The sequence below is a fragment of the Scyliorhinus torazame genome, chromosome 17 (assembly GCF_047496885.1).
Source record: "Scyliorhinus torazame isolate Kashiwa2021f chromosome 17, sScyTor2.1, whole genome shotgun sequence".
Classification (NCBI taxonomy): Eukaryota; Metazoa; Chordata; class Chondrichthyes; order Carcharhiniformes; family Scyliorhinidae; genus Scyliorhinus; species Scyliorhinus torazame.
The window spans coordinates 158452984-158475274 of record NC_092723.1 but is presented as its reverse complement, the minus strand read 5'-3'; the positions used below and the strand labels follow the sequence as shown (position 1 = coordinate 158475274).

General features: G+C 51.9%; 1 protein-coding gene across 1 annotated transcript in view; it reads right to left on the bottom strand.

The window, feature by feature from the left end:
• The window catches only part of glis2b (GLIS family zinc finger 2b), a 265569-nt gene extending 243952 nt beyond the window's left edge, over nucleotides 1-21617 (bottom strand). The window contains exon 1 of the mRNA XM_072481431.1: nucleotides 21341-21617. The gene's annotated coding sequence lies outside the window, so the exon portion shown is untranslated. The remainder of the gene's footprint in view (nucleotides 1-21340) is intronic.
• Between the last annotated feature and the right edge of the window lie 674 nt (nucleotides 21618-22291).

Genomic DNA, 22291 nt, shown 5'->3' with positions numbered 1-22291 from the left:
GTGATCACAGTGAAGGTGGATCAGTGCAGGGAGTGTGTCACAGTGTAGGTGGATCAGTGCAGGGAGTGTGTCACAGTGTAGGTGGATCATGCAGTGAGTGTGTCACAGTGTAGGTGGATCAGTGGATGGAGTGTGTCACAGTGTAGGTGGATCAGTGCAGGGAGTGTCTCACAGTGTAGGTGGATCAGTGCAGGGAGTGTCTCACAGTGTAGGTGGATCAGTGCAGTGTGTGTGTGTCACAATGTTGGTGGATCAGTGCAGGGATTGTGTCACAATGTTGGTAGATCAGTGCAGTGAGTGTGTCACAGTGTAGGTGAATCAGTGCGGGGAGTGTGTCACAGTGCATGAGGATCAGAGCAGGGAGTGTGTCACAGTGTAGGTGGATCAGTGCAGGGAGTGTGTCACAGTGTAGGTGGATTAGTGCAGCGAGTGTCTCACAGTGTAGGTGGATCAGTGCAGGGAGTGTCTCACCGTGTAGGTGGATCAGTGCAGGGAGTGTGTCACAGTGTAGGTGGATGAGTGCAGTGAGTGTGTCAGAGTGTAGGTGGATCAGTGCAGGGAGTGTGTCACAGTGTAGGTGGATCAGTGCAGGGAGTGTGTCACAATGTTGGTGGATCAGTGGAGGGAGTGTGTCACAGTGTAGGTGGATCAGTGCAGGGAGTGTGTCACAGTGTAGGTGGATCAGCAAAGGGAGTGTCTCACAGGGTAGGTGGATCAGTGGAGGGAGTGTGTCACAGTGTAGGTGGATCAGCAAAGGGAGTGTATCACAGTGTAAGTGGATCAGTGCAGGGAGTGTGTCACAATGTAGGTGGATTAGTGCAGGGCGTTTGTCACAGTGTAAGTGGATCAGTGGAGGGAGGTGATCACAGTGAAGGTGGATCAGTGCAGGGTGTGTGTCACAGTGTAGGTGGATCAATGCAGGGAGTGTGTCACAGTGTAGGTTGATCAGTGCAGGGTGATCACAGTGTAGGTGGATCAGTGCATTGAGTGTGTCACAGTGTAGGTGGATCAGTGCATTGAGTGTGTCACAGTGTAGGTGGATTAGTTCAGGGAGTGTGTCACAGTGTAGGTCGATCAGTGGATTGAGTGTGTCACAGTGTAGGTGGATCAGTGGATTGAGTGTGTCACAGTGTAGGTGGATCAGTGCAGTGTGTGTGTCACAGTGTAGGTGGGTCAGTGCAGGGTGTGTGTCACAGTGTAGGTGGATCAGTGCATGGAGGTGATCACAGTGCAGGGGCGGATCACTATGTAGCGAGTGGATCACTGTGTCTGTGGATTGTCAAACTGGGAGTGGATCACTGTGTCGGTGGATTGTCAAGCTAGGAGTTGTCACTGTGTCTGTGTATTGCCAAGCTGGGAGTGGATCACTGTGTCAGTGGATTGTCAAACTGGGAGTGGATCACTGTGTTGGTGTAATGTCAAGCTGGGAGTGGATCACTGTGTTGGTGTAATGTCAAGCTGGGAGTGGATCACTGTGTCTGTGGATTGTCAAGCTGGGGGTGGATCACTGTGTCTGTGGATTGTCAAGCTGGGGGTGGATCACTCTGTCGATGGATTGTCAAGCTGGGAGTGGATCACTGTGTCGGTGGATTGTCAAGCTGGGGGTGGATCACTGTATCTGGATTGTCAAGCTGGGAGTGGATCACTGTGTCTGTGGATTGTCAAGCTGGGGGTGGATCACTCTGTCGATGGATTGTCAAGCTGGGAGTGGATCACTGTGTCAGTGGATTGTCAAGCTGGGAGTGGATCACTGTGTCTGGATTGTCAAGCTGGGAGTGGATCACTGTGTCTGGATTGTCAAGCTGGGAGTGGATCACTGTGTCGGTGGATTGTCAAGCTGGGAGTGGATCACTGTGTCAGTGGATTGTCAAGCTGGGAGTGGATCACTGTGTCAGTGGATTGTCAAGCTGGGAGTGGATCACTGTGTCAGTGGATTGTCAAGCTGGGAGTGGATCACTGTGTCTGTGGATTGTCAAGCTGGGGGTGGATCACTCTGCCGATGGATTGTCAAGCTGGGAGTGGATCACTGTGTCGGTGGATTGTCAAGCTGGTAGTGGATCACTGTGTCAGTGGATTGTCAAGCTGGGAGTGGATCACTGTGTCAGTGGACTGTCAAGCTGGGAGTGGATCACTGTGTCAATGGATTGTTAAGCTGGGAGTGGATCACTGTATCTGGATTTTCAAGCTGGGAGTGGATCACTGTGCCTGTGGATTGTCAAGCTGGGAGTGGATCACTGTGTCAGTGGATTGTCAAGCTGGGAGTGGATCACTGTGTATGTGGATTGTCAAGCTGGGAGTGGATCACTGTGTCGGTGGATTGTCAAGCTGGGAGTGGATCACTGTGTCAGTGGATTTTCAAGCTGGGAGTGGATCACTGTGTCAGTGGATTGTCACGCTGGGAGTGGATCACTGTGTATGTCGATTGTCAAGCTGGGAGTGGATCACTGTGCCTGTGGATTGTCAAGCTGGGAGTGGATCACTGTGTCCGTGGATAGTCAAGCTGGGAGTGGATCACTGTGTCAGTGGATTGTCAAGCTGGGAGTGGATCACTGTGTCAGTGGATTGTCACGCTGGGAGTGGATCACTCTGTCAGTGGATTGTCACGCTGGGAGTGGATCACTGTGTCAGTGGATTGTCATGCTGGGAGTGGATCACTGTGTCAGTGGATTGTCAAGCTGGGAGTGGATCACTGTGTCAGTGGATTGTCAAGCTGGGAGTGGATCACTCTGTCAGTGGATTGTCAAGCTGGGAGTGGATCACTGTGTCTGTGGTTTGTCAAGCTGGGAGTGGATCACTGTGTATGTGGATTGTCAAGCTGGGAGTGGATCACTGTGTCTGTGGATTGTCAAGCTGCGAGTGGCTCACTGTGTCCGTGGGTTGTCAAGCTGGGAGTGGATCACTGTGTCTGTGGATTGTCAAGCTGGGAGTGGATCACTGTGTCCGTGGGTTGTCAAGCTGGGAGTGGATCACTGTGTCAGTTGATTGTCAAGCTGGGAGTGGATCACTGTGTCAATGGATTGTCAAGCTGGGAGTGGATCACTGTATCTGGATTGTCAAGCTGGGAGTGGATCACTGTGCCTGTGGATTGTCAAGCTGGGAGTGGATCACTGTGTCAGTGGATTGTCAAGCTGGGAGTGGATCACTGTGTATGTGGATTGTCAAGCTGGGAGTGGATCACTGTGTCGGTGGATTGTCAAGCTGGGAGTGGATCACTGTGTCAGTGGATTGTCAAGCTGGGAGTGGATCACTGTGTCAGTGGATTGTCACGCTGGGAGTGGATCACTGTGTATGTCGATTGTCAAGCTGGGAGTGGATCACTGTGTCTGTGGATTGTCAAGCTGGGAGTGGATCACTGTGTCAGTGGATTGTCAAGCTGGGAGTGGATCACTGTGTCAGTGGATTGTCAAGCTGGGAGTGGATAACTGTGTCAGTGGATTGTCACGCTGGGAGTGGATCACTCTGTCAGTGGATTGTCACGCTGGGAGTGGATCACTGTGTCAGTGGATTGTCACGCTGGGAGTGGATCACTCTGTCAGTGGATTGTCATGCTGGGAGTGGATCACTGTGTCAGTGGATTGTCAAGCTGGGAGTGGATCACTGTGTCAGTGGATTGTCAAGCTGGGAGTGGATCACTGTGTCAGTGGATTGTCAAGCTGGGAGTGGATCACTCTGTCAGTGGATTGTCAAGCTGGGAGTGGATCACTGTGTCTGTGGTTTGTCAAGCTGGGAGTGGATCACTGTGTATGTGGATTGTCAAGCTGGGAGTGGATCACTGTGTCTGTGGATTGTCAAGCTGCGAGTGGCTCACTGTGTCCGTGGGTTGTCAAGCTGGGAGTGGATCACTGTGTCTGTGGATTGTCAAGCTGGGAGTGGATCACTGTGTCCGTGGGTTGTCAAGCTGGGAGTGGATCACTGTGTCAGTTGATTGTCAAGCTGGGAGTGGATCACTGTGCCTGTGTATTGTCAAGCTGGGAGTGGATCACTGTGCCTGTGGATTGTCAAGCTGGGAGTGGATCACTGTGTCCGTGGGTTGTCAAGCTGGGAGTGGATCTCGACATAGATCGGAGTTCGACATAGATCGGAGTATTTCCGACTATATAGGGGAACAAGACAGGGATGCCCGCTGTCTCCATTGTTGTTCGCGTTGGCAATTGAACCTCTGGCCATGGCGTTGAGAGACTCCAGGAAATGGAGAGGGGTGATTAGAGGGGGAGAAGAACACCGAGTCTCGTTATATGCGGATGACCTATTGTTATACGTGTCGGACCCAGCGGGGGGAATGATAGAGGTTATGCGAATTTTGAGGGGGTTCGGGGATTTCTCGGGGTATAGGCTAAACATGGGAAAGAGTGAATTATTTGTGATGCATCCAGGGGACCAGAGTAGAGAGATAGAAGGCTTGCCTCTAAGGAAAGTGGAAAGAAACTTCCGATACCTGGGGATTCAGATCGCTAGGAGCTGGGGAATCTTGCACAGACTTAATCTGACACGGTTGGTAGAACAAATGGAGGAGGACTTCAAGAGGTGGGACATGCAGCCTCTATCGCTGGCGGGCAGGGTGCAAGCAATTAAGATGATGGTCCTCCCGAGGTTCTTATTTGTATTTCAATGTCTCCCTATACTAATCACTAAGACCTTTTTTAATAAAATAGACAGGAGCATCACGAGCTTCGTGTGGGCAGGGAAAGTTCCGAGAGTAAGGAGGGGGTTCCTTCAGCGTAGTAGGGACAGAGGAGGATTGGCACTACCGAACTTGGGTGATTACTATTGGGCCGCCAATGTGGCAATGATACGTAAATGGATGATGGAGGGTGAGGGAGCGGCGTGGAAAAGACTGGAGAGAAAGTCCTGTAAAGGGACGAGTTTAGAGGCGCTGGTGACGGCGCCGCTACCGATCTCACCTAAAAAGTTTACCACGAACCCGGTGGTGGCGGCAACATTGAATATCTGGGGACAGTGGAGGCGACAGAGAGGGGTGCGGGGAGCCCTGGTGGGGTCCCCAATCAGGAACAACCATAGGTTCGCCCCAGGAAGAATGTATGGAGGATTTCAGAGCTGGTTCCAGTTGGGAATTAGGAGGGTGGGAGATTTATTTATAGATGGGACTTTTGCGAGCTTGGGAGCATTGGAGGAAAAGTATAAGTTGCCCCGGGGAAATTTCTTGAGATATATGCAGGTGAGGGCATTTACTAGACAACAGGTGAGGGAATTTCCATTGCTCCCGACACAGGGGATACAGGACAGGGTGCTTTCAGGGGTGTGGGTCGGAGAGGGCAAGGTGTCAGAGATTTACCGAGAGATGAGGGAAGAGGGGGAGGAGTCGGTGGGCGAACTAAAAGGAAAGTGGGAAGAAGAACTAGGGGAGGAGATAGAGGAGGGTATGTGGGCTGATGCCTTAAGCAGGGTAAATTCCTCTTCCTCATGCGCCAGGCTTAGCCTGATTCAATTTAAGGTGCTACATAGAGCACACATAACGGGAGCAAGATTGAGCAGGTTCTTTGGAGTGGAGGACAAATGTGGGAGGTGTGGCGGGAGCCCGGCAAACCACGCACATATGTTTTGGGCATGCCCGGCACTGGAAGGGTATTGGAAGGGAGTGACGGGAGTGATTTCGCGGGTGGTGAAGGCCCGGGTCAAACCAGGCTGGGGGTTAGCTCTATTTGGAGTTGCGGAAGAGCCGGGAGTGCAGGAGGCGAAAGAGGCCGACGTTGTGGCCTTTGCGTCCCTAGTAGCCCGGCGCAGGATCCTACTCATGTGGAAGGAGGCGAAACCCCCCGGACTGGAGGCCTGGGTAAATGATATGGCGGGGTTCATTAAACTGGAGCAGATAAAGTTTGCCCTGAGAGGATCGGCTCAAGGGTTCACCAGGCGGTGGCAGCCATTTCTCGACTACCTAGGGGAACGTTAGAGGGAAGACAGATGACCAGCAGCAGCAACCCAGGGGGAGGGGGGGGGTTTAGTTTAGGTCAAAGATAAAGGGGTTTTGTTACTTGTGTATTGTTTAAAATTTCTGTATTGTTATTGTTGCGTTTGCTTTGTAAGAGGGGAAAAATTGTTGTTTGGGAAAAAATTTTCAATAAACCATTTATAAAAAAAAAAAAAAAAGCTGGGAGTGGATCACTGTGTCAGTGGATTTTCAAGCTGGGAGTGGATCACTGTGTCTGGATTGTCAAGCTGGGAGTGGATCACTGTGTCTGTGGATTGTCAAGCTGGGAGTGGATCACTGTGTCAGTGGATTGTCAAGCTGGGAGTGGATCACTGTGTCCGTGGGTTGTCAAGCTGGGAGTGGATCACTCTGTCAGTGGATTGTCAAGCTGGGAGTGGATCATTGTGTCTGGATTGTCACGCTGGGAGTGGATCACTGTGTCCGTGGGTTGTCAAGCTGGGAGTGGATCACTCTGTCGGTGGATTGTGAAGCTGGGAGTGGATCACTGTGTCTGGATTGTCACGCTGGGAGTGGGTCACTGTGTATGTGGATTGTCAAGCTGGGAGTGGATCACTGTGTCAGTGGGTTGTCAAGCTGGGAGTGGATCACTGTGTCCGTGGGTTGTCAAGATGGGAGTGGATCATTGTGTCTGTGGATTGTCAAGCTGGGAGTGGATCACTGTGTCGGTGGATTGTCAAGCTGTGAGTGGATCACTCTGTCAGTAGGTTGTCAAGCTGGGAGTGGATCACTGTGTCTGTGGGTTGTCAAGCTGGGAGTGGATCACTGTGTCTGTGGATTGTCAAGCTGGGAGTGGATCACTGTGTCTGGATTGTCAAGCTGGGAGTGGTCACTGTGTCAGTGGATTGTGAAGCTGGGAGTGGATCACTGTCTGTGGATTGTCAAGCTGGGAGTGGATCACTGTGTCTGGATTGTCAAGCTGGGAGTGGATCACTGTGTCTGGATTCTCAAGTTGGGAGTGGATCACTCTGTCAGTGGGTTGTCAAGCTGGGAGTGGATCACTCTGTCAGTGGGTTGACAAGCTGGGAGTGGATCACCGTGTCTGTGGATTGTCAAGCTGGGAGTGGATCACTGTGTCGGTGGATTGTCAAGTTGGGAGTGGATCACTCTGTCAGTGGGTTGTCAAGCTGGGAGTGGATCACTGTGTCAGTGGGTTGTCAAGCTGAGAGTGGATCACTGTGTCAGTGGATGGTCAAGATGGGAGTGGATCACTGTGTCTGTGGATTGTGAAGCTGGGAGTGGATCACTGTATCTGGATTGTCAAGCTGGGAGTGGATCACTGTATCTGGATTGCCAAGCTGGGAGTGGATCACTGTGTCTGTGGATTGTCAAGCTGGGAGTGGATCACTCTGTCAGTGGATTGTCAAGCTGGGAGTGGATCACTGTATCTGGATTGTCAAGCTGAGAGTGGATCACTGTGCCGGTGGATTGTCAAGCTGGGAGTGGATCACTGTATCTGGATTGTCAAGCTGAGAGTGGATCACTGTGTCAGTGGATTGTCAAGCTGGGAGTGGATCACTGTGCCTGTGGATTGTCAAGCTGGGAGTGGATCACTCTGTCAGTGGATTGTCAAGCTGGGAGTGGATCACTGTATCTGGATTGTCAAGCTGAGAGTGGATCACTGTGTCGGTGGATTGTCAAGCTGGGAGTGGTCACTGTGTCAGTGGATTGTCAAGCTCGGAGTGGATCACTGTGTCTGTGGATTGTCAAGCTGAGAGTGGATCACTGTGTCGGTGGATTGTCAAGCTGGGAGTGGTCACTGTGTCAGTGGATTGTCAAGCTCGGAGTGGATCACTGTGTCTGTGGATTGTCAAGCTGGGAGTGGATCACTGTGTCAGTGGATTGTCAAGCTGGGGGTGGATCACTCTGTTGATGGATTGTCAAGCTGGGAGTGGATCACTATGTCAGTGGATTGTGAAGCTGGGAGTGGATCACTGTATCTGGATTGTCAAGCTGAGAGTGGATCACTCTGTCAGTGGATTGTCAAGCTGGGAGTGGATCACTGTATCTGGATTGTCAAGTTGGGAGTGGATCACTGTGTCTGTGGATTGTCAAGCTGGGAGTGGATCACTGTGCCTGTGGATTGTCAAGCTGGGAGTGGATCACTGTGTCAGTGGATTGTCAAGCTGGGAGTGGATCACTCTGTCAGTGGATTGTCAAGCTGGGAGTGGATCACTGTGTCTGGATTGTCAAGCTGGGAGTGGATCACTGTGTCGGTGGATTGTCAAGCTGGGAGTGGATCACTGTGTCAGTGGATTGTCAAGCTGGGAGTGGATCACTCTGTCAGTGGATTGTCAAGTTGGGAGTGGATCACTGTGTCTGTGGATTGTCAAGTTGGGAGTGGATCACTGTGTCTGTGGATTGCGAAGCTGGGAGTGAATCGCTGTGTCGGTGGATTGTCAAGCTGGGAGTGGATCACTGTGTTGGTGGATTGTCAAGCTGGGAGTGGATCACTCTGTCGGTGGATTGTCAAGCTGGGAGTGGATCACTGTGTCTGTGGATTGCGAAGCTGGGAGTGAATCGCTGTGTCAGTGGATTGTCAAGCTGGGAGTGAATCGCTGTGTCGGTGGATTGTCAAGCTGGGAGTGGATCACTGTGTCAGTGGATTGTGAAGCTGGGAGTGGATCACTGTGTCAGTGGATTGTCAAGCTGGGAGTGGATCACTGTGTCAGTGGATTGTCAAGTTGGGAGTGGATCACTGTGTCAGTGGATTGTGAAGCTGGGAGTGGATCACTGTATCTGTGGATTGGCAAGCTGGGGGTGGATCACTGTGTCTGTGGATTGCGAAGCTGGGAGTGGATCACTGTGTCTGTGGATTGTCAAGCTGGGAGTGGATCACTGTGTCTGTGGATTGTCAAGTTGGGAGTGGATCGCTGTGTCAGTGGATTGTCAAGCTGGGAGTGGATCACTGTGTCTGTGGATTGCGAAGCTGGGAGTGAATCGCTGTGTTAGTGGATTGTCAAGCTGGGAGTGGATCACTGTGTTTGTGGATTGTCAAGCTGGGGGTGGATCACTGTGTCTGGATTGTCAAGCTGGGAGTGGATCACTGTGTCTGTGGGTTGTCAAGCTGGGAGTGAATCACTGTGTCGGTGGATTGTCAAGCTGGGAGTGGATCACTGTGTCAGTGGATTGGCAAGCTGGGAGTGGATCACTGTGTCTGTGGATTGTTAAGCTGGCAGTGGATCACTGTATCTGGATTGTCAAGCTGGGAGTGGATCACTGTGCCTGTGGATTTGTCAAGCTGGGAGTGGATCACTGTGTCAGTGGATTGTCAAGCTGGGGGTGGATCACTGTGTCGGTGGATTGCCAAGCTGGGAGTGGTTCATTGTGTCAGTGGATTGTCAAGCTGGGAGTGGATCACTGTGTCTGTGGATTGTCAAGCTGGGAGTGGTCACTGTGTCAGTGGATTGTCAAGCTGGGAGTGGATCACTGTGTCTGTGGATTGCCAAGCTGGGAGTGGATCACTGTGTCAGTGGATTGTCAAGCTGGGAGTGGATCAATGTGTCAGTGGATTGTCAAGCTGGGAGTGGATCACTGTGTCTGTGGATTGCCAAGCTGGGAGTGGATCACTCTGTCAGTGGGTTGTCAAGCTGGGAGTGGATCACTGTGTCAGTGGATTGTCACGCTGGGAGTGGATCACTGTGTCAGTGGATTGTCAAGCTGGGAGTGGATCACTGTGTCTGTGGATTGCGAAGCTGGGAGTGGTCACTGTGTCAGTGGATTGTCAAGCTGGGAGTGGATCACTGTGTCAGTGGATTGTCAAGCTGGGAGTGAATCGCTGTGTCTGGATTGTCAAGCTGGGAGTGGATCACTGTGTCTGGATTGTCAAGCTGGGGGTGGATCACTGCGTCAGTGGATTGTCAAGCTGGGAGTGGATCACTGTGTCAGTGGATTGTCAAGCTGGGAGTGGATCACTGTGTCGGTGGATTGTCAAACTGGGAGTGGATCACTGTGCCAGTGGATTGTCAAGCTGGGAGTGGATCACTGTGTCGGTGGATTGTCAAACTGGGAGTGGATCACTGTGTCAGTGGATTGTCAAGCTGGGAGTGGATCACTGTGTCTGTGGATTGTCAAGCTGGGAGTGGAGAACTCTGTCGGTGGATTGTCACCTGGGAGTGGATCACTGTGTCTGTGGATTGTCAAACTGGGAGTGGATCACTGTGTCTGTGGATTGTCAAGCTGGGAGTGGATCACTGTGTCTGTGGATTGTCAAGCTGGGAGTGGATCACTGTGTCTGTGGATTGTCAAGCTGGGAGTGGATCACTCTGTCGGTGGATTGTCAAGCTTGGAGTGGATCACTGTGTCTGTGGATTGTCAAGCTGGGAGGGGATCACTGTGTCGGTGGATTGTCAAGCTGGGAGTGGATCACTGTGCCTGTGGATTGTCAAGCTGGGAGTGGATCACTGTGTCGGTGGATTGTCAAACTGGGAGTGGATCACTGTGTCAGTGGATTGTCAAGCTGGGAGTGGATCACTGTGTCTGTGGATTGTCAAGCTGGGAGTGGATCACTCTGTCGGTGGATTGTCAAGCTGGGAGTGGATCACTGTGTCTGTGGATTGTCAAGCTGGGAGTGGATCACTGTGTCAGTGGATTGTCAAGCTGGGAGTGGATCACTGTGTCAGTGGATTGTCAAGCTGGGAGTGGATCACTGTGTCTGTGGATTGTCAAGCTGGGAGTGGATCACTGTGTCTGTGGATTGTCAAGCTGGGAGTGGATCACTGTGTCAGTGGATTGTCAAGCTGGGCGTGAATCACTGTGTCAGTGGATCGTCAAGCTGGGAGTGGATCACTGTGTCAGTGGATTGTCAAGCTGGGAGTGGATCACTGTGTCAGTGGATTGTCAAGCTGGGAGTGGATCACTCTGTCGGCGGATTGTCAAGCTGGGAGTGGATCACTGTGTCAGTGGATTGTCAAGCTGGGAGTGGATCACTGTGTCAGTGGATTGTCAAGCTGGGAGTGGATCACTGTGTGTGTGAGTTGTCAAGCTGGGAGTGAATCACTGTGTCGGTGGATTGTCAAGCTGGGAGTGGATCACTGTGTCAGTGGATTGGCAAGCTGGGAGTGGATCACTGTGTCTGTGGATTGTCAAGCTGGGAGTGGATCACTGTATCTGGATTGTCAAGCTGGGAGTGGATCACTGTGTCTGTGGATTTGTCAAGCTGGGAGTGGATCACTGTGTCAGTGGATTGTCAAGCTGGGGGTGGATCACTGTGTCGGTGGATTGTCAAGCTGGGAGTGGTTCACTGTGTCAGTGGATTGTCAAGCTGGGAGTGGATCACTGTGTCTGTGGATTGTCAAGCTGGGAGTGGTCACTGTGTCAGTGGATTGTCAAGCTGGGAGTGGATCACTGTGTCTGTGGATTGCCAAGCTGGGAGTGGATCACTGTGTCAGTGGATTGTCAAGTTGGGAGTGGATCAATGTGTCAGTGGATTGTCAAGCTGGGAGTGGATCACTGTGTCTGTGGATTGCCAAGCTGGGAGTGGATCACTCTGTCAGTGGGTTGTCAAGCTGGGAGTGGATCACTGTGTCAGTGGATTGTCACGCTGGGAGTGGATCACTGTGTCAGTGGATTGTCAAGCTGGGAGTGGATCACTGTGTCTGTGGATTGCGAAGCTGGGAGTGGTCACTGTGTCAGTGGATTGTCAAGCTGGGAGTGGATCACTGTGTCAGTGGATTGTCAAGCTGGGAGTGGATCACTGTGTCAGTGGATTGGCAAGCTGGGAGTGGATCACTGTGTCTGTGGATTGTCAAGCTGGGAGTGGATCACTGTATCTGGATTGTCAAGCTGGGAGTGGATCACTGTGTCTGTGGATTTGTCAAGCTGGGAGTGGATCACTGTGTCAGTGGATTGTCAAGCTGGGGGTGGATCACTGTGTCGGTGGATTGTCAAGCTGGGAGTGGTTCACTGTGTCAGTGGATTGTCAAGCTGGGAGTGGATCACTGTGTCTGTGGATTGTCAAGCTGGGAGTGGTCACTGTGTCAGTGGATTGTCAAGCTGGGAGTGGATCACTGTGTCTGTGGATTGCCAAGCTGGGAGTGGATCACTGTGTCAGTGGATTGTCAAGCTGGGAGTGGATCAATGTGTCAGTGGATTGTCAAGCTGGGAGTGGATCACTGTGTCTGTGGATTGCCAAGCTGGGAGTGGATCACTCTGTCAGTGGGTTGTCAAGCTGGGAGTGGATCACTGTGTCAGTGGATTGTCACGCTGGGAGTGGATCACTGTATCAGTGGATTGTCAAGCTGGGAGTGGATCACTGTGTCTGTGGATTGCGAAGCTGGGAGTGGTCACTGTGTCAGTGGATTGTCAAGCTGGGAGTGGATCACTGTGTCAGTGGATTGTCAAGCTGGGAGTGAATCGCTGTGTCTGGATTGTCAAGCTGGGAGTGGATCACTGTGTCTGGATTGTCAAGCTGGGGGTGGATCACTGCGTCAGTGGATTGTCAAGCTGGGAGTGGATCACTGTGTCAGTGGATTGTCAAGCTGGGAGTGGATCACTGTGTCTGTGGGTTGTCAAGCTGGGAGTGAATCACTGTGTCGGTGGATTGTCAAGCTGGGAGTGGATCACTGTGTCAGTGGATTGTCAAGCTGGGAGTGGATCAATGTGTCAGTGGATTGTCAAGCTGGGAGTGGATCACTGTGTCTGTGGATTGCCAAGCTGGGAGTGGATCACTCTGTCAGTGGGTTGTCAAGCTGGGAGTGGATCACTGTGTCAGTGGATTGTCACGCTGGGAGTGGATCACTGTGTCAGTGGATTGTCAAGCTGGGAGTGGATCACTGTGTCTGTGGATTGCGAAGCTGGGAGTGGTCACTGTGTCAGTGGATTGTCAAGCTGGGAGTGGATCACTGTGTCAGTGGATTGTCAAGCTGGGAGTGAATCGCTGTGTCTGGATTGTCAAGCTGGGAGTGGATCACTGTGTCTGGATTGTCAAGCTGGGGGTGGATCACTGCGTCAGTGGATTGTCAAGCTGGGAGTGGATCACTGTGTCAGTGGATTGTCAAGCTGGGAGTGGATCACTGTGTCTGTGGGTTGTCAAGCTGGGAGTGAATCACTGTGTCGGTGGATTGTCAAGCTGGGAGTGGATCACTGTGTCAGTGGATTGTCAAGCTGGGAGTGGATCACTGTGTCAGTGGATTGTCAAGCTGGGAGTGGATCACTGTGTCTGTGGATTGTCAAGCTGGGAGTGGAGAACTCTGTCGGTGGATTGTCACCTGGGAGTGGATCACTGTGTCTGTGGATTGTCAAACTGGGAGTGGATCACTGTGTCTGTGGATTGTCAAGCTGGGAGTGGATCGCTGTGTCTGTGGATTGTCACGCTGGGAGTGGATCACTGTGTCTGTGGATTGTCAAGCTGGGAGTGGATCACTCTGTCGGTGGATTGTCAAGCTTGGAGTGGATCACTGAGTCTGTGGATTGTCAAGCTGGGAGTGGATCACTGTGTCGGTGGATTGTCAAGCTGGGAGTGGATCACTGTGTCTGTGGATTGTCAAGCTGGGAGTGGATCACTGTGTCGGTGGATTGTCAAACTGGGAGTGGATCACTGTGTCAGTGGATTGTCAAGCTGGGAGTGGATCACTGTGTCTGTGGATTGTCAAGCTGGGAGTGGATCACTCTGTCGGTGGATTGTCAAGCTGGGAGTGGATCACTGTGCCTGTGGATTGTCAAGCTGGGCGTGAATCACTGTGTCAGTGGATTGTCAAGCTGGGAGTGGATCACTGTGTCAGTGGATTGTCAAGCTGGGAGTGGATCACTGTGTCTGTGGATTGTCAAGCTGGGAGTGGATCACTGTGTCTGTGGATTGTCAAGCTGGGAGTGGATCACTGTGTCAGTGGATTGTCAAGCTGGGAGTGAATCACTGTGTCAGTGGATCGTCAAGCTGGGAGTGGATCACTGTGTCAGTGGATTGTCAAGCTGGGAGTGGATCACTCTGTCGGTGGATTGTCAAGCTGGGAGTGGATCACGGTGTCAGTGGATTGTCAAGCTGGGAGTGGATCACTGTGTCAGTGGATTGTCAAGCTGGGAGTGGATCACTCTGTCGGTGGATTGTCAAGCTGTGAGTGGATCACTCTGTCGGTGGATTGTCAAGCTGGGAGTGGATCACTGTGTATGTGGTTTGTCAAGCTGGGAGTGGATCACTGTGTCTGGATTGTCAAGCTGGGGGTGGATCACTGTGTCAGTGGATTGCCAAGCTGGGAGTGGATCACTGTGTCTGTGGATTGCGAAGCTGGGAGTGAATCGCTGTGTCAGTGGATTGTCAAGCTGGGAGTGGATCACTGTGTCTGTGGGTTGTCAAGCTGGGAGTGAATCACTGTGTCGGTGGATTGTCAAGCTGGGAGTGGATCACTGTGTCAGTGGATTGTCAAGCTGGGAGTGGATCACTGTGTCTGTGGATTGTCAAGCTGGGAGTGGATCACTGTATCTGGATTGTCACGCTTGGAGTGGATCACTTTGTCTTTTGATTGTCAAGCTGGGAGTGGTTCACTGTGTCAGTGGATTGTCAAGCTGGGAGTGGATCACTGTGTCTGTGGATTGCCAAGCTGGGAGTGGATCACTGTGTCAGTGGATTGTCAAGCTGGGAGTGGATCACTGTGTCTGTGGATTGCCAAGCTGGGAGTGGATCACTGTGTCAGTGGATTGTCAAGCTGGGAGTGGATCAATGTGTCAGTGGATTGTCAAGCTGGGAGTGGATCACCGTGTCTGTGGATTGCCAAGCTGGGAGTGGATCACTCTGTCAGTGGGTTGTCAAGCTGGGAGTGGATCACTGTGTCTGGATTGTCAAGCTGAGAGTGGATCACTGTGTCTGTGGATTGTCAAGCTGGGGGTGGATCACTGTGTCAGTGGATTGTCAAGCTGGGAGTGGATCACTGTGCCTGTGGATTGTCAAGCTGGGAGTGGATCACTGTGTCTGTGGATTGTCAAGCTGGGAGTGGATCACTCTGTCGGTGGATTGTCAAGCTGGGAGTGGATCACTGTGTCTGTGGATTGTCACGCTGGGAGTGGATCACTGTGTCCGTGGATTGTCAAGCTGGGAGTGGATCACTGTGTCTGTGGATTGTCAAGCTGGGAGTGGATCACTGTGTCTGTGGATTGTCAAGCTGGGAGTGGATCACTGTGTCAGTGGATTGTCAAGCTGGGAGTGGATCACTGTGTCAGTGGATCGTCAAGCTGGGAGTGGATCACTGTGTCAGTGGATTGTCAAGCTGGGAGTGGATCACTGTGTCAGTGGGTTGTCAAGCTGGGGGTGGATCACTCTGTCGGTGGATTGCCAAGCTGGGAGTGGATCACTGTGTATGTGGTTTGTCAAGCTGGGAGTGGATCACTGTGTCTGGATTGTCAAGCTAGGGGTGGATCACTGTGTCAGTGGATTGTCAAGCTGGGAGTGGTTCACTGTGTCAGTGGATTGTCAAGCTGGGAGTGGATCACTGTGTCTGTGGATTGTCACGCTGGGAGTGGATCACTGTGTCAGTGGATTGTCAAGCTGGGAGTGGATCACTGTGTCTGTGGATTGTCAAGCTGGGAGTGGATCACTGTGTCTGTGGATTGTCAAGCTGGGAGTGGATCACTGTGTCAGTGGATTGTCAAGCTGGGAGTGGATCACTGTGTCAGTGGATCGTCAAGCTGGGAGTGGATCACTGTGTCAGTGGATTGTCAAGCTGGGAGTGGATCACTGTGTCAGTGGATTGTCAAGCTGGGGGTGGATCACTCTGTCGGTGGATTGCCAAGCTGGGAGTGGATCACTGTGTATGTGGTTTGTCAAGCTGGGAGTGGATCACTGTGTCTGGATTGTCAAGCTGGGAGTGGATCACTGTGTCAGTGGATTGTCAAGCTGGGAGTGGATCATTGTGTCTGTGGATTGTCAAGCTGGGAGTGGATCACTGTATCTGGATTGTCACGCTTGGAGTGGATCACTTTGTCTTTTGATTGTCAAGCTGGGAGTGGTTCACTGTGTCAGTGGATTGTCAAGCTGGGAGTGGATCACTGTGTCTGTGGATTGCCAAGCTGGGAGTGGATCACTGTGTCTGTGGATTGTCAAGCTGAGAGTGGATCACTGTGTCTGTGGATTGTCAAGCTGGGGGTGGATCACTGTGTCAGTGGATTGTCAAGCTGGGAGTGGGTCACTGTGCCTGTGGATTGTCAAGCTGGGAGTGGATCACTGTGTCTGTGGATTGTCAAGCTGGGAGTGGATCACTCTGTCGGTGGATTGTCAAGCTGGGAGTGGATCACTGTGTCTGTGGATTGTCACGCTGGGAGTGGATCACTGTGTCAGTGGATTGTCAAGCTGGGAGTGGATCACTGTGTCTGTGGATTGTCAAGCTGGGAGTGGATCACTGTGTCTGTGGATTGTCAAGCTGGGAGTGGATCACTGTGTCAGTGGATTGTCAAGCTGGGAGTGGATCACTGTGTCAGTGGATCGTCAAGCTGGGAGTGGATCACTGTGTCAGTGGATTGTCAAGCTGGGAGTGGATCACTGTGTCAGTGGATTGTCAAGCTGGGGGTGGATCACTCTGTCGGTGGATTGCCAAGCTGGGAGTGGATCACTGTGTATGTGGTTTGTCAAGCTGGGAGTGGATCACTGTGTCTGGATTGTCAAGCTGGGGGTGGATCACTGTGTCAGTGGATTGTCAAGCTGGGAGTGGATCACTGTGTCAGTGGATTGTCAAGCTGGGAGTGGATCACTCTGTCGGTGGATTGTCAAGCTGGGAGTGGATCACTGTGTCAGTGGATTGTCAAGCTGGGAGTGAATCACTGTGTCTGTGGATTGTCAAGCTGGGAGTGGATCACTGTGTCGGTGGATTGTCAAGATGGGAGTGGATCACTGTGTTAGTGGATTGTCAAGCTGGGAGTGGATCACTCTGTCGGTAGATTGTCAAGCTGGGAGTGGATCACTGTGTTAGTGGATTGTCAAGCTGGGAGTGGATCACTCTGTCGGTGGATCGTCAAGTTGGGAGTGGATCATTGTGTCTGTGGATTGTCAAGCTGGGAGTGGATCACTGTGTCTGTGGATTGTCAAGCTGGGAGTGGATCACTGTGTCAGTGGATTGTCAAGCTGGGAGTGGATCACTGTGTTAGTGGATTGTCAAGCTGGGAGTGGATCACTGTGTCTGTGGATTGTCAAGCTGGGAGTGGATCACTGTGTCTGTGGATTGTCAAGCTGGGAGTGGATCACTGTGTCTGTGGATTGTCAAGCTGGGAGTGGATCACTGTGTCTGTGGATTGTCAAGCTGGGAGTGGATCACTGTGTCAGTGGATTGTCAAGCTGGGAGTGGTCACTGTGTCAGTGGATTGTCAAACTGGGAGTGGATCACTGTGTTGGTGTAATGTCAAGCTGGGAGTGGATCACTGTGTTTGTGGATTGTGAAGCTGGGAGTGGATCACTGTATCTGGATTGTCAAACTGGGAGTGGATCACTGTGTTGGTGTAATATCAAGCTGGGAGTGGTCACTGTGTCTGTGGATTGTCAAGCTGGGAGTGGATCACTGTGTTTGTGGATTGTCAAACTGGGAGTGGATCACTGTGTTGGTGTAATGTCAAGCTGGGAGTGGATCACTGTGTTTGTGGATTGTGAAGCTGGGAGTGGATCACTGTATCTGGATTGTCAAGCTGGGAGTGGATCACTGTATCTGGATTGTCAAGCTGGGAGTGGATCACTGTGTCAGTGGATTGTCAAGCTGGGAGTGGATCGCTCTGTCAGTGGATTGTCAAGCTGGGGGTGGATCACTCTGTCCGTGGATTGTCAAGCTGGGAGTGGATCACTCTGTCGGTGGATTGTCAAGCTGGGAGTGGATCACTGTGTCAGTGGATTGTCAAGCTGGGAGTGGATCACTCTGTCGGTGGATTGTCAAGCTGGGAGTGGATCACTGTGTCTGGATTGTCAAGCTGGGAGTGGATCACTGTGTCTGTGGATTGTCAAGCTGGGAGTGGATCATTGTGTCAGTGGATTGTCAAGCTGGGAGTGGATCACTGTGTCAGTGGATTGTCAAGCTGGGAGTGGATCACTGTGTCAGTGGATTGTCAAGCTGGGAGTGGATCACTCTGTCGGTGGATTGTCAAGCTGGGAGTGGATCACTGTGTCAGTGGATTGTCAAGCTGGGAGTGGATCACTGTGTCAGTGGATTGTCAAGCTGGGAGTGGATCACTCTGTCGGTGGATTGTCAAGCTGGGAGTGGATCACTGTGTCAGTGGATTGTCAAGCTGGGAGTGGATCACTGTGTCCGTGGGTTGTCAAGATGGGAGTGGATCACTGTGTCTGTGGATTGTCAAGCTGGGAGTGGATCACTGTGTCTGTGGATTGTCAAGTTGGGAGTGGATCACTGTGTCTGTGGATTATGACGCTGGGAGTGGATCGCTGTGTCTGAGGATTGTCAAGCTGGGAGTGGATCACTGTGTCTGTGGATTGTCAAGCTGGGAGTGGATCACTGTGTCTGTGGATTGTCAAGCTGGGAGTGGATCACTCTGTCGGTGGATTGTCACGCTGGGATTGGATCACTGTGTCTGTGGATTGTGAAGCTGGGAGTGGATCGCTTTGTCTGAGGATTGTCAAGCTGGGAGTGGATCACTTTCGCTGGCTTGTTGCAATGTTTGGAATTGATCACTATATATGGAGTGGATCGTAGAGTAGGTGGCAATCATTGTGTATCGAGTAGATCACTGTGTCGGGATGGGTCGCGATGTTGGGAGTGGATCATTGGGTACGGAGTGGATCATGGTGTCGGGTGGATCGATGTATCAGTGTGGATCGCAATTTCGGGAATGCATCAGTGTGTAAGGGGTGGATCACTGTTGAGTATGTTGCAATGTTGGGAATGGGTCACTGTGCAGGGAGTGGGTCACTGTCGGATGGGTCGCAACAATGGGAGTGGATCACTTTGTGGGTGGATCACTGTGCGGGGAGTGGGTCACTGTGCGGGGAGTGGATCATTATGTTGGGAGTTGATCACTGTGCAGGGGGTGGATCACGATGTCGGGAGTAGATACAGTGTATTGTGATGGGAGTGGGTCACTATGTAGGGAGTGGTTCATTGTGTCGGTGGATTGCGATGTTGAGAGTCGATCACTATGTATGGTGTGGATCACAATGTTGGGAGTGGATCAGTGTGTGAGTGGATCACGGTGTTGGGAGTGGATCGCAATGGTGGGAGTGGATCACTCTGTGGGGAGTGGATCGCGATGTTGAGAGTGGAGCACTATGTTGGGAGTGGAGCACTGTGTGGGTGGATAGCGATGTTGGGAGTGGATCATTTTATCGGGAGTGGAGCACTGTGTCTTTGGATGCGATGTTGGGAATAGATCACTGTGTATGGGGTGGATCGCGATGTAGAGAGTGGATCACTGTGTAGGGAGTGAATCGCGATGTTGGGGGATTACAAAGCTGGGGTTGGATCACTGTGTAGGGGGTGGATCGCTGTGTAGGGGGTGGATCACTGTGTCGGGGTGAATCGTGGTGTTGGGGATCACTGTGTAGGGGGTGGATCGCTGTGCAGGGAGTGGATCACGGTGCTGGGAGTTGGTCGCGGATTTGGGAATGGATCGCTGTGTAGGGAGTGGATCGCGGTGTTGGGAGTGGATTGCGATGTGGGGAGTGGATCACTCTAGGTAGTGGATCACTGTGTTGGGAGTGGATCGCGATGTGGGAGAGTGGATCACTCCGTAGAGAGTGGATCGCTGTGTTGGGAGTGGATCGCTGTGTTGGAAGTGGATCGCGATGTAGGGAATTGATCAATGTGTTGAGAGTGGATCACTCTGTAAGGTGTTGATCACTGTGTTGAGAGTGGATCGCGATGTTGGGAGTGGACCACTGCGTTGAGAGTGGATCGCTGTAGGAAGTGGGACACTGTGTTGGGGTTGGATCGCGATGTTGGGGGTGGATTACTCTGTGGGAGTGGATCACAGTGTAGGGAGTGGATCGCGATGTTAGGAGTGCATCACTGTGTTGGGAGTGGATCATTGTAGGGAGTGGATCAATGTGTTGGAAGTGGATCGCGACGTTGGGAGTGAATCACTGTTGGGAGTGGATCGCGATGTAGGGAGTGTATCACTGCGTTGAGAGTGGATCGCTGTTGGGGTGGATCATTGTGTTGGGAGTGGATCGTGATGTTGGGAGTGGATCACTGTGTTGGAGTGGATCGCGATGTTGGGAGTGGGTCATTGTCTTGAGAGTGGATCACTGTAGGGAGTGGATCGCGATGTTGGGAGTGAATCACTGTTGGGAGTGGATCGCGATGTAGGGAGTGTATCACTGCGTTGAGAGTGAATCGCTGTTGGGGTGGATCATTGTGTTGGGAGTGGATCGTGATGTTGGGAGTGGTTCACTGTGTTGGAGTGGATCGCGATGTTGGGAGTGGGTCATTGTCTTGAGAGTGGATCACTGTAGGGAGTGGATCGCGATGTTGGGATTGGATCGCGATGTTGGGAGTGGATCGCTGTGTTGAGAGTGGATCACTGTAGGGAGTGGCTCGCTGTAGGGATTGGATCGCGATGTTGAGAGTGGGTCGTCGTAGGAGTGGATCACTGTGTTGGGAGTGGATCGCGGTGTTGGGAGTGGATCACGCTGTAGGGGTGGATCATTGTGTTGGGAGTGGATCACTCTGCAGGAGTGGATCACTGTGTTGTGAGTGGATCGCGGCGTTGGGAGTGGATCGTTCTGTAGGAGTGGATCGCTGTGTTGGGAGTGGATCGCTATGTTGGGAGTGGATCGCTCTGTGTGAGTGGATCATTGTGTTGGGAGTGGATCGCGATGCTGGGGTGGATCACTCTGTAGGAGTGGATCGCTGTGTTGGGAGTGGATCGCGATGTTGAGAGTGGATCACTCTGTAGGAGTGGGTCACTGTGTTGGGAGTGGATCGCGATGTTGGGAGTGGATCATTCTGTAGGAGTGGATCGCTGTGTTGGGAGTGGATCGCGATGTTGGGAGTGGATCGCTCTGTATGAGTGGATCACTGTGTTGGGAGTGGATCACTGTGCTGGGAGTGGATCGCTCTGTAGGAGTGGATCGCTGTGTAGGAGTGGATCGCGATGTTGGGAGTGGATCACTGTGTTGGGAGTGGATCGCGATGTTGAGAGTGGATCACTCTGTAGGAGTGGATCACTGTGTTGGGAGTGGATCGCGATGTTGGGAGTGGATCATTCTGTAGGAGTGGATCGCTGTGTTGGGAGTGGATCGCGATGTTGGGAGTGGATCGCTCTGTATGAGTGGATCACTGTGTTGGGGGTGGATCACTGTGCTGGGAGTGGATCGCTCTGTAGGAGTGGATCGCTGTGCTGGGAGTGGATCGCTCTGTAGGAGTGGATCGCTGTGTTGGGAGTGGATCGCGATGTTGGGAGTGGATCACTGTGTTGGGAGTGGGTCGCGATGTTGAGAGTAGATCACTGTGTATCGCTGGCAATCGGTTGGGATCTTACCTGTATAGGGCTGCCTCCCGCTGCCAGTCATTCGGTGAGATTCCGATCCTCCCGACCGCTTACAATCTGCAATCCTTCCCAGTCCAAAGCGGGTGACGATCCCAGTTTGCCAGCTGGGATTGGGATGGGTGATCGCTGGTGATCCCTCGGGCCGGCGGAAGCGGAGCGGCTCCGGTTTGAGCCCCGTTTTTCGCCGCTGTCAGTTTCTCCGGGTGAAATTGCACCGATTTCTTGTCGCTTTTCCCCTCAACTCCATCCGAGCCGGTGAGCGCATGCCCGGAGCAAACTCTGCACCTCCCCGTTAAAGCAGCACGGCACCCTCATCATCAAACATCTCCCAATCTGACACCAACACGATCACCCAAAAAACACTCCTCGAAAATCCTGGCGCCGATTTCACATTTCCATCCTTTTATTCCAAGTTGAAAATGGTTCGCTTGATTTCACGTTGTACAGTGAAAAATCCAGGCAACCATTGAAGATGCTGCTGGCAGCAATTTTTTTTGAAGCTGCATTTTGTCCTCCAGAAAGCGCAGTAGCTCAGTCGGTCACCTGAAACCAGCAAAGCCAGGTTAAGTTTTCGGGTGTGAACTATTGCTTGTACCTTGGTCAGTGTCTCACCTGTAACAACAGGATATATTTACACCTCATAGACGCTTGCTTTAAGTTTCCGGCACAAATATTTTATTTATTTAGTGCAAAAGAATCTGCACGGTCAAATAGGAATCAGACCGATTGCAATAGAAATCAAGGCGATGAAAAAGGAATCCTGTGTACTTTATTAATATTTGCACGTGGGATTGAGTGTAATTAACAGAATTTATTGCGCCAGGGACATTAAAAGTCAATGATGAAATGACGGTCTGCAGGATGTTTAGTACTGTGCGCCCTGTGCAATTGCCCCAAGCAAATCGGGGTTAAAGAGTCGAATAGTCAGGACAGCTTGCATAA